The sequence below is a fragment of the Phyllobates terribilis genome, unplaced genomic scaffold (genome assembly GCF_046119375.1).
Source record: "Phyllobates terribilis strain yellow unplaced genomic scaffold, ASM4611937v1 Scaffold_2__4_contigs__length_985480577, whole genome shotgun sequence".
Classification (NCBI taxonomy): domain Eukaryota; kingdom Metazoa; phylum Chordata; class Amphibia; order Anura; family Dendrobatidae; genus Phyllobates; species Phyllobates terribilis.
The window spans coordinates 380071997-380087492 of NW_027362762.1; the positions used below are offsets into that span (position 1 = coordinate 380071997).

A 15496-nucleotide genomic window follows, 5' to 3' on the forward strand; every position below is an offset into this window, starting at 1 on the left:
ACAAACATTGGTATACTGTAATATACTGATACATTACAATAAATAAGAGCTAGAACATTTCTGTACTCCCCTTCAAATTCTGCTACAATTCTTTTAGTTTATTTTTATTAGTCCAGGACACTTTATCTGAACTGTGGAATTTAAAGGAAAGGAAAGAGTTAATGACTTTAGGGAAACTATTGGCAGCAGCACAGACTACAAGAGCTGAAGCTGCTGGGAAATCACTGTACAAACTCGTTTTGGGATGTCGAAATCTTCAATGTCTCCTCCTCCCCTGCAGGAAGGAAAGGATCTCTGCCTACCGGACATGTAGACAGCGTGCTGGATGGGAGAAGGAGCATTGGGACACCCTGGCAGGACTGCTAGCAGTGCCAGGGACCCACACTGCAGGGCACATACTCAGGTACCTTTCTACTTCTTTCCATAGCTGTCATAACACCAGTGTCTGCCTGTGGTTGTGCAATGCTGCCTCTCACTGTGAGCAGGACACAGGCTCAGGTCTAAGATCACAAGTGACTTTTCTAGTCTTTCCTGTGTAGGGCATAATGGACACTATGCCTGGCACACTGAGCTTTGTGATCACCATAGCTGGTAACTTTAGGATGTGACACATTGTACAGCGACCGATACCTGGGAAGTGTTTGGAGCCATGCAGCTGCCCCTGGAAAGAGATGGGATATATATATATTACACACTATATACTGTGTTTACAACTTTGTGCTTTATTCTATCTATAGAAGGCACTCAGCTAATGTGACTGTATGTATTCTGTAGTTCTTCATGGTACATGCTTTATCCCATACATGGATAGATCAAAAGAAAACAGATCTTTATAAATTTGGCAAATTTGAGTATTTCTTGCAGAACATGGTGAGCACAAGATGCAGGTGGGTGAACTGTTCAAAGGACAACAGTGATGAGTATGCCCAGAGGGCCAGTTTACGTTTATTATTTAAGTCACTTTTTTTTTACTAATTTTTTCTGTAATATTCGTTGATTTATTTTTTTTTTGGTGCCAAATTCAAAATAGGGCACACGGTGCATACATTTTGTGCAAAATCAAAAATTCTTATTGTTTTGACTTCCACTCTTTTTGCGCCTTTTTAAAGAAAAAATTTGCAATTTCCACTAACAATGTAACAAAATTTGGGCAAAATTTCCAGGCGTGCATAAACTCTTTCCGGAGATGGATGTCGTGGAAAGTGGAGTACATGTGTACAAAAAGTTAGCGGATTGTTAAAAGTCATAATTGATGAATCAGATGAAAACATCTGGATATCCTAAACCCTGCTCACAATGGCAAACATTACAAAAAAAATCACAAGCAAACACAAATAAGATAGACTCTAAAAAGGTGCAAATTAAAAGAATTAAGTGCAAATGAAAAGCAGGCAAAAAATACCAAAAACTGCACAAAAAAAACGCTGCAAATGCAATAATGAGTTTGGCCCATAGTTCTGTGTCCACATACAGTACCTTGTCTGCAAAGATATACATATATATGTATACATATACATATATATTTTTTATATTGCACTTATATTATTACTGCCCATCCTACAGTCACGATTTGCTGGCTTTTTGGTTTTAGGATACTGTATGTTCCCACACTGCAAATACACAGTGGATTTTCCCCTGCAGATTTGCGTGTGGAATATCTGCTGCATAGTACGGAGAAAGGCACATATTTATCAAGACTGGTATTTTGCAGGCACTGGAGTGAGATGTGTCAAATACATTAAAAGGACCCTTTCAGCTGCTCAGGCCCCCAAAGCAAAGCTATGTATTTATTGAGCACTTTTTGCACTTTCTTATGGTTCATAGATTCTTGAATCTGCATAAAATCAGTGTTATAACTGGATTTATGATATGCTGATGGGTGGGTGATTTGTCATGGGGACATTTTAACCCTGCAGTAATGTTCCCACTCAGAATGTCCCTGTTGGTGTGAGTGACATGATTTGCAAGAGGGGCTTCACCGCCGGCTCTTTGCAAATCTCTGAATCCCTGTGTATGCACTCTGACTTCATCAGCGCACTGCAGATGCCTAGGATAATACCAGCGGTAATGTGCAGCCAACCGCGAGATATGGAGAACCAGTGGTAATGGCTAAGTCCTGTGTGACCGCTGCCTCCATGCGCGGTGCAGCGGTGAAGCTGAGGAGCGTACACTTGGTGTACTGCGCATAGTCAGGGAGGCAGAGATTTGCAAACAGCCATTGGTGGAAAACAACACCTCCACAAGTAGTCACCCACAAATGATCATATTGTGAGCTCAGGTATAAAATTGATTTTACTTAGATTTAAAAATAAATATAAACCACAAAAAGGGTTTATTAGGAAATATATAAAAGGTTTAAGAAAGATGTGAAGCTTTGTGAGGCTTGGGAAAGCTGACCCGTTCCCTTTAAGAGGTGGGTGCCTCTTAATGACTTTGGCGCATCTTTCAGCTCCTGCACACCAGAGTAAGAAATCAATACATTTCTGTGGTAATGTACATGCTGATTAATAGGAGAGGCCACACTTACTCCACCACTTTAAAAAAAAACAAAAAAAAACGTGAAATGTTTGTGCAAAATTTCAATCAGAATTGTGATGAAAAATTTTTGAATTGGGGCCAAAATCTGTGGCGTACATCAACCATTTCTGTGGATTTGAAATCCACAGCATGTCATTTAAAGGGGTTTTCTGATTTTGGAATACCTTTTTAACCTCAGCTACAGTTTATTTAAAAAAACAAACTGGCCTCACTCACCTTCCCCGGGTCCAGTTCCAAGTCTCCTCCATTGCTCCTCCGTTGCTCCTGGTGTCTGTTATTGTTTGCAGCGCTGACGTCACCTCCATAGCGCTGCAGCAATTACTGAGCTCAGTGGCTTTCGCCGTCATCTCAAGCACAGCCGCTGAGCTCCGTTATTGGCTGGAGCTTTATCAACGTGACGTCACTGCTGCAGAAAATAACAGACACTAGGAGCAGTGGTGGAGACTCAGCGTTGGATGCGGGAAGATGAGTGAAACAGCTTGTTTTTTTTTAACAAACTGCAGTCGGGGGAAAGAAGTTTTCCGAAACTGAAAAACCCCTTTTAATACTGTGGATGTTTTGGCGTATTGCCATTGCAAAAGGAATATGTGGAAAATCCACACCTTTGCGAACTGAAATCCGCAAAGGTATTTACAGACTTACTGAGGTCCAGTAACTAAAGCTAAGCTGGACTAAACAGAATGTGAGACTTCAGTCAGACCTCCTTTTTTCATGTATATGAAAAATCTGGATCATATTTTCAATGTTTGATCAATGTGTCAGTTTTTACAATCAGTTACTTTCTCATATACCAAAATAAATAAAAATGTCCAAGCTTCTTTTACCCATTAAAGGGAACCTGTCATCAGAAAAAAACGCTATTAACCTGCAGATTAATAGCATTATTAAACTTCCCGGCGCCTGCACGTAGCCGAACGCTGTGGGGAGAAAATTTATTCTCCCTGGCAACATTCGGTTTCAGTCACAGCGGGCCCTACTGTCGCTGTATTCTCAGAGCGGTGACTGAACCAGCATCGGCACCGCCCCGTGACCTGACACCGAATGCTGCCAGAGTTCATTTTCTCCCCACACCGTTAGGCTTTGTGCAGACACCGGGCAGGTTAGTAACGCTGTTGACCTGCAGATTAACCCAATTATGGTCCAAAATTAATATTTATTTTAATCCAAAATGTCTGTCTATTTAATGTAATAATTTTTTCTCGCCTTACAATGCACACTGACAGTGCGCTCTCTTGCCGGCTTGTCACTTCTCATCAGAGCCAATGAGAGAATGCACTGTCACTGTGCATTAGGCCGGGGTCACACAGCCGTCAATTCTCTCATGCAACAGTGACTCGCCCAGGGAGAATATGGGGGGAGACTCGGTACCCGGGCCTTCACCTTCTTGGGATGTCACGGCAGTCGGCTCCCGGGTCCGTATTCTGGGGTCACTCTTTAAAAAGGGGTTTATTAACAGTTTTGTCTCGTGACGCCACCTGTGGTTCCCGTTAATGAGTACCGGCGCTGCTGCAGACCTCCGGGGGTGATGGGATGGCAGCTGGGATGTTTCTGCTCCCCACAGGCGGAGCGGGCCCCCGGGGCAGGGTTGATGAAAGGGATGCAGGTGAGAGGTGACCCGGTCGGGTCAGGGGGAATGACGGACACACACAGAGGGGATTCGCTTCAGTATCTTTACTTGTGTAACGGCAGGTAGGGTCCAGGGTACTTAATAGGAAGGGTGCACTTCAGAACTCTCCCCAGTGAGCGGGTTGTAGGCCTCCTGGTCCGTGTCTTCCTCTCTCTAAGCTTCTGGCCAGCCTGGAACTTGGCCTAGCTTCTATATTGTTTTGCTCTCCCACCTGACTGCTTGGTAGTAGGATTTTTCTCTGGCAACCACTATCCCTGGACGCCGGGGCCTTCGTGGTTCCTAGTCCTGTAATTGATAGCAGCTTCAGGATGACCAGGGGTCTGGAAGCCTCCTGGTATGCTGGTTGTCCCTACTGGGTGTAGAGGACCCTGTAGGCGCGGACCCGGTGTCCGGCTTGTGTTTTGGGGTGAGCTTCAGACGCTCCTCTGCCCCCTTAACTCCTCTCTTCTCTCTCCTTGCCTCGGCCACACTCGGGGCCCTCAGTACAGCAGCAGACGTCCTGCTTCTTCACTGCTCTCAGTGTCAGCACACTGACTCAAAAGACTCACTGCCTAACTCCACCCTCCATTTTATATATCCCTAACAGGGCTCCCTCTGGTGGTCTGAGGTGGAAGGGTGGAGGTGTCTGTTTGTAGCGAGGGCCTCTTGTGGAGAAGTCCATCCATGCACCCTTTTAGGTCCTGTGGTATCTGTGGTAGCAGGGTGCTGCAACAGAATCGGGACAGATTATGCAAATACTCTCGAATCAAACTCTATCAGAGCTTGATCTGAGCGTCAATGCTTTGTGCTCCAATCCTCTCGCATGCCCCTATTCGGCCGTGTTATACGCCAATGTGAGCGAGCCGTTAAAAAGAATATTGCACAGTGACAAGACCCTACTGAGCATACGTCAGCATTGACAAAAGACGCATTCTCCGTAAAGCAGAGACTAGCCTAGCCCTGAAAAAATAGAATGGATGACAAAACACATAAGTCAAAATTGGAATGTTTTTCAGTTGATACAATTGTGCAAAAAAGTAGCAACTTGCTCGGAATGGTCCCAAGATATGTCTTAGGGCCCTTTCACACTCCGTTCTTCGTCACGTTCGTGAGTCCCGTCGGGACTTATGTCTGAATCTCCTGCAAAACAGGATTCCGACATATGAGCCGAAGGGGACATTGACTATAATGGTGCCAATGGAGTCAACGTGTGCTCTGTCGTGCATCATTTACTGGAGGTGGACAGTCTGACATAGGACAAAGCGCAGTGTGAAAGCACCCTTACATGTGTGTTAAGTGGAGGCCTTAAACATGATGTAAACAGAGCCCAAGTTGAAGTTTGTGCTTCAGAGGTAGACCTCAGTAAGGGGTTTAGTTAGACACATTCATGGGTATAATAAAGATGCTATTGATAAAACCTAGGATGCCACGTAAATTACATACATTTTTCTACATCTTTACTGTAAAACTTACAGCATATTTTGATTCCCAGAAACAACCCCACCTCCCTCCCAAAAATAAGTGCAGTCTCATCTTTAAAAATAGCAAACTCTGCACTGCAGCATCACAGATCTCATTTGAGGTGAATCATGGAAGAAATAAAAGCTGCTGCTTTTGTGTTTCTTAGCAGTAGAGAAGATTAATCACCCATAATTAGGATGTTTCAGTTGAGGAAAGCTCCCCTAGATGGAAGGGACATTCATGTGATAGGTGAATGACATTTTCTTTTTCTTGGACTTGTCATGTCATGAGGTTTAACAGTTTGGTATTTATTTTGTAATTTGTTTCCATTTTTTTTCTTATTATCCTTTCCCGTCTTTTGTTAGACAGTGGAGCATTATTAGTCCTTCTCTACATAGGTGCCACCCAGGGACACACACTTCTCCCATCTCTTTAAGCAACTGTAAATACCTCACTTGTAGAAGTCGACTGGTTGCTCCAAAAGCCACGTTGTGACTTCGGAAATCAGAGTCTCATCATCTGTAAAATGGTTTCCCTTCTAAAAACTTCATTTTTGGAAAGAGGTGGAAGTCCGATGGTGTGAGGTCGGGTGAATAAGGGGGATGCAGTAGCATTTCAATGCCACAGGAGCATGCTTCCATTTGGGCAACATGTGAGTTGTGAACTGGTGCATTGACTTGCAGAAGGTGGACACCTTTGGTGAGCATGCCACGTCTCTTGGTTTTGATGGCCTCCCGAACTTTCCGCAGCAGTGAAGCATAGCATGCCCCATACTATGATCATACTATGATTTTATGATCATGGTACCCTTTGCTAGGAAATCCATCAAAACTACTCCGCACTGGTCCCAAAATACTGTGAGCATGACCTTGCCTGCTGAGGGTTGGGCACTTGCCTTCTTTGGAGGCGGTGAGTCATGATGATTCCATTGCATCGACTGGACTTTAGTCTCAGGCTCATAGCGATGAACTCAGCTTTCATCCTGTGTGATCAGTCTGTTGAAAAAGTTCTCCTACTTTCCATGACACATCGTCAATAGAGCCTGAGAGCATTAGACTCGTTCCTGCTTCTGGAAAGGTGTGAGCAGCCAGGGAACCCAGAGAGCGGATACCTTATGCATGTGAAGATGGTCTTGGATGATTTTTTCCACGGACCCCACACTAATCTTGATATTTTGGGCTAGGTGGCAAATGAATGTGCAGCGATTTTCCAAAATGGCGACCTCCGCTTGCTGGATGGTGTGTTCATCAATAGCAGAGTGGGGTCGCCCTGGAATTGGAGCTGTTTGCACCGAAGTCTGCCCACATCTCAATTGACGATGCCATCATATGATGGGGAATCATCACCATAAACCTCTTTCATCTCATCGAACGTCTCCTTTGGTGTGCGGCCTTTCAAGTAAAGGAACGTGATGACTGCTCTGTATTCCACTAGGTCCATTATCAAACCTCACACCACTTCAGCACCTGTAAAATCAAAACCATTATCAGTTCTGAGTTGCAAATTGGCCAGCAGCACAACAATGCCACTGGACCAAACTGTCAATCAATTCCCTGCTCAACCCCACCCCCCACATACACAGTGATGACAGCCACTGTTCCTGGTGGTGACATGACATTGTGTCATTTGCCAGATGCAGATAACAAGCGACTGCTATTTGACAAAAGACTGCCGCTGATAGGCGGCCGCTCATTGGCTGCAGCCAGTTTGTGACATATGTGACACAATATTGTCACGTCACAGCCAGGAACAGCGGCACATACATTGCTGGAGCTATGCTAATGCAGGAGGTGAGTACTTTATATATTACTATTGTGAGTCCTGAATTGAATAAGATAAGGTTGTTCAATAGAGGATAACCCCTTTAATTATCCAAATAAGTGGGTATTCCAGAAGTCAGACCCCACTGTTTATAAAGTACTTACATATCCTATTGATATGGGATGGGAAAACCCCTTAAAGATAAAAGCATTATCTATTACAAAAACAGGGAAGAGGATACAGATTGCTGAAACTATCCTAAATTCAGCACTTTTTAAAAGGGTTGAATGGTTTCGATAACTCGTATATCAGATTTTGAGTACGCCAGAGTAAGGCTGGGTGCACACAACGTTTTGCCACATTTTTCTTTTCCTTTTTTTTCCCCGTTAAACTGTTTGTTAAGTGGTAACATATTATAGGGTTTATCCACTATTCAGACAAACCCTTCTCAATCAATATGTTTCCACCAAATAAAATAATGACACCTATACTCACTGCCAGTGCTGCTCCAGTGGTGTCAGCACTGGCTCTCCTGGGACTTATGCGACATTGTTATGTCATGCGATCCCTGCAGCCAATCAAAAGCCACTTCACTTTCCCATTCTTCAAACATAGCTGAATACGGAGAAGAGCTGCGGCTGTTCTCTCACTTCCTCTGAATGCCTGATTTGTCCAAAGATGAGGATAGTCAACAGGCCGCTGATTGGCTGCAGGGCTCGCATGACATTGTTACTTTGGAGATCCAGTGCCGACACCGCTGGAACGGCACTATCTCCATCGGTGAGTATAGGTGTTTTATTTTACTTGGGGGAAACATAGTGATTGGAACGGGTTGTCTGAGTAGTGGTCAACCCCTTTAATGACCTTTCTATAGGATAGTAATCAATATCATATTGTTCGTGGTCTGACATCTAACAGCTGTTATTTGCTCAAAATAGGGGTCTTTCTGCAATACTCAGGTGATATAACAGCTAATACGTAAAGTGGGTGCCATCAATATGTTGTAATCAGAAAAGTCCTTTAAATACACTATAAATAAAAAGTAACGCTTAATCCATAAAGCAAACAAAGCATTTGGATAAACTTAGGGATGTCACAGAATGTAGTCATTGTGAAATCAGTTGTGACACACATGCACAATAGCAAAATCATTGCTCTAAATTGTGTGTACCATTGTGAAGTAATAAGGCGTTTTGAATGTTAGCCAATATTCTGCTTATTTTAAATAAGTAGAAAATAGTTGTATCAGTTACCTTACTGATGGTGCATTGTATGTATGGTAGACCCAAGTCAATCCCAATAGATTCTGGAGAAGCAACGACCAGGATAATAATGGTGGGAATAAAGATCAGAGCCTTTGAATGGTGATAGGTGCGGAAGGACAGGAAGAGAGCGTGGCGGTTGAAGAGAGGTGGAGAAGTAGTGTGTGCCTAAACCCAAAAGTAGCATAAAAATATGCCTGTTTTCTACTTGGCAATAGACATTCATCCTCATTTTGACTGATGGGTTCTTGTATGACACTTCACTTTCTTACCTAAAGGGTGAAGAGAAAGAGTGGAGAAGCAATTTCCTCTGCATCATTACACATGAAAAAGGAAATTGCTACCCACTAATTCTTCTCACTTTTGACTGTAGTACCAAACACAATTACTTAAAGGGGTATTCCCATCTCCAAGATCCTATCCCAATATGTAGTAGGTGTAATAAAAATAATATTAGCAAATACCTCCAATTAGAAATGTAGTATAGTATTTTTGATTCGCTATGTCTATTTCCTCATGTGCAGGCATTGCAGGACCTTAGGTACCCATGGTTACATCCACCGATAAAGTGTCAGATAGTTAGCTAGATGCTAGTGGTCGTAACCATGGATACCTAAGGTCCTGCGATGCCTGCACATGAGGAAATAGAAATAGCGAATCAAAAATACTATACTACATTTCTAATTGGAGATATTTGCTAATATTATTTTTATTACACCTACTACATATTGGGATAGGATCTTGGAGATGGGACTACCCCTTTAAATTCCTGATCAAAACACATTGCAAATTTGAGTACGATGTGCCAAGCTGGGCTATTCCTAATCTGCTACATTTTTATATGGCATACTTACCAATATTTGAATGAGTGACATTGGGCTCCACCTCTCTTCCTTCCAGTAATACTTTAACCCCTTTAAAGCCCATGACGTACTAATACGCGTCTGTGCCCTGGGACTTAAGAGCCTTACCCGTATTAGTACGTCAACGCGATCGCGCGCGCACACAGTCCTGCACCGCTCCCGGCACATTAACCCCCGCAATGCTGCGATCGAAGTCGATCGCAGCATTGAGGTGGCTAAGGGGAGGTGATCGGGATACTCACCTCCTCTTCCGGCCTCCAGCGCTGTCTGCCGTGGCTTCCCGGGTGTTGCCATGACGACCCGATGTCGTCATGACAACATCCGGGTCACCAGACAGCAGGAAGATTGTTTGGTCATGCGCATGATACATGGTGCATACCTGAGTACCCGATGCAAACTCAAGTAGTGAGCACTTGCGCTCAAGACTAATGACAACTTATTCAATATGATGACCTAATGTCATCAAATTCTGTGTCGTACCTCTGGGTTCAAAATGTTCACTATACCCCTTGATAAAATCCTTGAGGGGTGTAGTTTCCAAAATGGGGTCACTTGTTGGGGGTTTCTACTATTTAGGCACATCAGGGGCTCTCCAAACGCGACATGGCGTCCGCTCTCGATTCCAGACGATTTTGCGTTCAAAAAGTCACACAGTGCTCCTTCCCATCTGAACTCTGCCGTGCGCCCAAACACTGTATTTTCCCCACATATGAGGTATTGGCGTACTCAGGAGAAATTGCACAAAAGTTTTTGGGGTCCATTTTCTCCTCTTACCCTTGTGAAAATAAAAAAAATGTGGCTAAAACATCATTTTTGTGGAAAAAGTTAGATTTTTTTATTTTCACGGCTCCATGTTATAAACTTCTGTAAAGGACTTGGGGGTTCAAGGTGCTCACCACACATCTAGATAAGTTCCCTGAGGGGTCTAGTTTCCAAAATGGTGTCACTTGTGGGGGGTTTCCACTGTTTAAGGCACATCAGGGGCACATCCGCTAATCATTCAAGCAAATTTTACAATCAAAAAGTCAAATGGCGCTCCTTCCCTTCCAAACCCTGCCGCGCGCCCAAACAGTGGTTTTCCCCCACATATGGGGTATCTGCTTACTCAGGAGAAATTGCACAACAAACTGCATGGTGCAATTTCTCCTGTTACCCTTATGAAAATGCAAAACTGGGGGCTGAAAAACATTTTTGTGGGAAAAATGTGAAAATTTTATTTTTATGGCTCAATATTATAAACTTCTGTGAAGCACCTGGGAGTTCAAGGTGCTCACCACACATCTAGATAAGTTCCCTGAGGGGTCTAGTTTCCAAAATGGTGTCACTTGTGGGGGGTTTCCACTGTTTAGGCACATCAGGGGCTCCCCAAATGCCACATGGCGTCTGCTAATTATTCAAGCAAATTTTACATTCAAAAAGTCAAATGGCACTCCTTCCCTTCCGAACCCTGCAGTGCGCCCAAACAGTGGTTTTCCCCCACATATGGGGTATCAGCTTACTCAGGAGAAACTGCACAACAAATTTTGTGGTCCATTTTTCCTGTTACCCCTGCGAAAATAAAAAAAAATGGGTCTAAAGTAACATTTTTGTGAAAAAAGTTAAATGTTAATTTTTTTCTTCCATATTCCAAAAAATTCCTGTGAAGCACCTGAAGGGTTAATAAAGTTCTTGAATGTGGTTTTGAGCACCTTGAGGGGTGCAGTTTTTAGAATGGTGTCACTTTTGGGTATTTTCTGTCATAAAGACCGCTCAAAGTGACTTTAAATATGATGTGGTCCCTAAAAAAATGGTTTTGTAAATTTTGTTGGAAAAATGAGAAATCGCTGGTCAACTTTTAACCCTTATAGCTCCCCAATAAAAAAAAATGTTGGTTCCAAAATTGTGCTGATGTAAAGTAGACATGTGGGAAATGTTATTTATTAACTATTTTGTGTGACATATCTCTCTGATTTAAGGGCATAAAAATTAAAATTTAGAAAATTGCAAAATTTTCAAAATTTTCGCCAAATTTCTGTTTTTTTCACAAATAAACTCAAGTGATATCGAAGAAATTTTACCACTATCATGAAGTACAATATGTCACGAAAAAACAGTCTCAGAATCAGGGGGATCCGTTGAAGCGTTCCAGAGTAATTACCTCATAAAGTGACAGTGGTCAGAATTGTAAAAATTGGCCTGGTCATTAACGTGCAAACCACCTTGGGTTGTAAAGGGGTTAAAAACAATACTTTTGTAGTCCAGTTAAAGGGGTTCTCTGGGAATAGAAAATAAATAACTAAGTCAAATGTCATTATGAATTCCTAAATATTTTCTTTATCTAATCACAATCATTTTGTCTAGGGAGGTAATCATGTTAGAATTAAAATGGCTGCCAGCTTGTTACACAGACAAAAACCTGTCCTAGAATGTAAAAAGGACAGGTGCCAGTGAGCATGTGCAACAGGAGGCTCCACTATAGTAAATACCTATGCCACTATCAGACACAGACAGAAGAGGGCCCCTTTACAAGAACAGTACATGAGCTCTTTCCAGTCCAATAGCTCATCATAATGCATAATTCCAACTTCTTTGTAGGTTAAAATGGAGTCCCTTATCTCTTGGGCCCTTGTGCCGCTACACATATTGCACCAATGATATGTCTGCCGCTGCCTATACTATGTACTGTCATTCAGAAAGACAAGATGGACAGCAATATGAGCAGGCTTTTCTTACCTCAGCACACCTGGTATCTCCAGTATTAGATCAAAAATACAAGGCAGGCAGCAGTGTGAGCAGCCTCTTTTTACCTCAGCACCCCTGGTATCTCCGGTATTAGATCAGAAATACAAAGCGGGCAGCAGTGTGAGCAGCCTCTTCTTACCTCAGCACACTTAGAATCTCCAGTATTAGATCAGAAATACCGGGTTGATAGCAGTGTGAGCAGCCTCTTCTTACCTCAGCACCCCTGGTATTTCCAGTATTATATCAGAAATACAAGGCGGACAGCAGTGTGAGCAGCCTCTTCTTACCTCGGCACCCCTGGTATCTCCGGTATTAGAGTAGAATATTCAATGGCAGCTCATCTTTCTATGCATGAAGGGAGGGGGCCGGGCTCACTACTGCACATGCTCACAGGCATTTGCCCTAACATTTTAGGACACGTTTTATATTACAGTCATGGCCAAAAGTATTGAGAATGAGACAAATAGTAATTTTTCCAAAGTTTACTGCTTCATTTTTTGTAATGGCAATTTGCATATATGCCTGAATGTCAAAGAGTGATCAGCTTAACAGCAATTACTGTACTTGCAAAGTCAATATTTGCCCAGAAAATGAACTTTAACCCCCAAAACACATTTCAACATCATTGCAGTCCTGCCTTAAAAGGAGCAGCTAACATCGTTTTAGTGATTGATCCATTAACACAGGTGTGGGTGTTGATGAGGACAGGGCTGGCGATCAATCAGTCATGATTAAGTAAGAATGACATCACTGGACACTTTAAAAGGAGGCTGGTTCTTGGTATCATTGTTTCTCTTCAGTTAACCATGGTTATCTCTAAAGAAACACGTGCAGCCATCATTGCACTGCACAAAAATGGCCTAACAGGGAAGAGTATCGCAGCTACAAAGATTGCACCTCAGTCAACAATCTATCGCATCATCAAGAACTTCAAGGAGAGAGCTTCCATTGTTGTCAAAAAGGCTCCAGGGCGCCCAAGAAAGACCAGCAAGCGCCAGGACCGTATCTTAAAACTGTTTCAGCTGCGGGATCAGACTACCAGCAGTGCCGAGCTTGCTCAGGAATGGCAGCAGGCTGGTGTCAGTGCTTCTGCACGCACTGTGAGGCGGAGACTCTTTGAGCAAGGGCTGGTTTCAAGGAGGGCAGCAAAGAAGCCACTTCTCTCCAGAAAAAACATCAGGGACTGACTGATATTGTGGATTCTGGATCTCCTGGACAATTGCTGAGTAAATGGAGACTGTGTATCACATGCAACAATTTTTTTTTCTTTGATAATTTCACATCCTGTGAAGATTACTAATTTCTAAAAAATTTACACTATTCCAGGCATGGTCATTACTAAAGCAACAATTTTGGAAAATACGATAAGAACCAGACGGTTAATCATAATTGCAGCTTCACTGTATATTTTATTGTTCCTCGTACTGATTGTAGACATAGACGTGTATGAACTTATTGATATGAGTTACAAATCACATTAAAAAGAATCTGTCATTGGGATCAAGAGAAAGATTCAGAGAATCTTTTAACATATAAATGAGCTGTTAAGATCTATGGGCCGGACATAGATCTCTCCAAAAATCTGCCTCCAGGACTTATATTTAATCAAGGGAGGCGTTACCAGTGTGACATGTAAAGACTGACAGCCTGCTCTCCTGATCTACATACTTCACACTGGTAACACCCCCTTTCATAAAAAATAAACTCTGGAGGCGGATTCTCAGAGAGATCTGTGTCCGGCCCAAAGATCTTAAAGGGGTTTTCTGGTCTAAAATGAAAAGTCTGCAGTCACTCTGTGTGGCTGCAGACTTATGAAACCTCCCAGCACACGCACTGAATTGAGCGAGGCTGTGCCTACTAGATGGGTTCTCCCGGGAATATGCATATCACATACTTGACCGTCGTTCCCGGCAGGGTTGTGGAGTCGGTAAGCCAAACCTCTGACTCCTCAATTTCCATGACTCCGACTCCCTCATACATGGCTCATGTTTAAGTGATAAATTTACTGTAGCACAGATTCATCTCAGCTAAAAGTCTAGACCCTTAGATCAGGAATAGGACAGACATTTATAGGACATGTCATAACTTTCCCAAATTCTTATGAGAAAATATTCCCCACAAACTGCATTGAACTACTGTACCCAATTTATTATATATTTTAGGAGTCGGAGTCGTCCATTTTATACCAACTCCACGACTCCGACTCCACAGCCCTGGTTCCCGGAGCTGACAACAGCGAATCCTCGCAGTGCACAGTGTGTGTGCTGGTAGGATTCACAAGTCTGCAGCCACACAGAGTGACTGCAGACTTTTTATTTTGGACCAGACAACCCCTTTTTAGTAAACTTTCTATGACCTGTATGCCCATGTATACGGTTTAGGAGGATCGAACCTACTTACACATTCCTCTTAATAAAGCTCTTCCATGAACATTTTTTTTTTCTAATTTGTGTATATGGGCATGTAGTGTAGCGCGTGTGTTAATATACTCACCTAATGCCGTCTTCTCCGGGATGCAACGCTGTGACGTCACCGCACTTCAGACTAGCCGGCCCACACTATGTTCTATGCATGAGCCGGAAGTCTCTTTTACAATGTAAGCCTATGGAACCTCGTTCTGACGCTTACATGGCAAAAGCCACTTCTGGTTTGTAAACCTGCCTGAAGAAGGAGTCTCTCTGCTCTGAAATCTTGCAAATATATATTTTTTCTGGTTAGACAATAAAGGTATAACTCCAAGAATACTGTTTGTCATTTTTGGGCATAAAAGTATTAACATAGATCTTAGTCATGATTCACTTGAGAAAGGTTGCTGATGTTTCAGTATCATTTTCATTGGAAACCATGTAATTTCTGAGGGTAATCCCTTTCTTTTTATTCTAAATGACTGGTATTTGTATTACAGGTATCATACAGGGCTTCTCAGTGCTTTAGAGCTAAAGATGAAGAGCTATTGAACACTTCCTTCCCACGGTGAGTCCAAAAACTGTGCATTGCGGCAACTGGAAAATAGCAGGGCTTTCAGTTTATTCTAGGGTAAGAATGGTGTATTCTTGATTTATAGGGGTTGATCGGTGAAAAAAAGTTATAGTTGGTTTGTTGGATCTGTAAACTGGCACAAAGTATTTGTGAAACATTTCTCTGTTAGTTTACCTGAAATAACAGAAATGGACTATGGAGACAAAAATAGTGAGGTCATTTATTTGCATGATCCTTGGTAAGTGGGTGCAGTGTCCACATAAAATACGGGTACTTTAGGGGTTTTGGTAACACCCTTAGGATTC

General features: G+C 42.7%; 1 protein-coding gene across 1 annotated transcript in view; it reads left to right on the forward strand.

The window, feature by feature from the left end:
- The first annotated feature begins 211 nt into the window (after positions 1–211).
- The window catches only part of IL1R1 (interleukin 1 receptor type 1), a 66648-nt gene continuing 51363 nt past the window's right edge, over positions 212–15496 (forward strand). Inside the window, exons 1-2 of the mRNA XM_073664785.1 lie at positions 212–403; positions 15118–15185. The gene's annotated coding sequence lies outside the window, so the exon portion shown is untranslated. The remainder of the gene's footprint in view (positions 404–15117; positions 15186–15496) is intronic.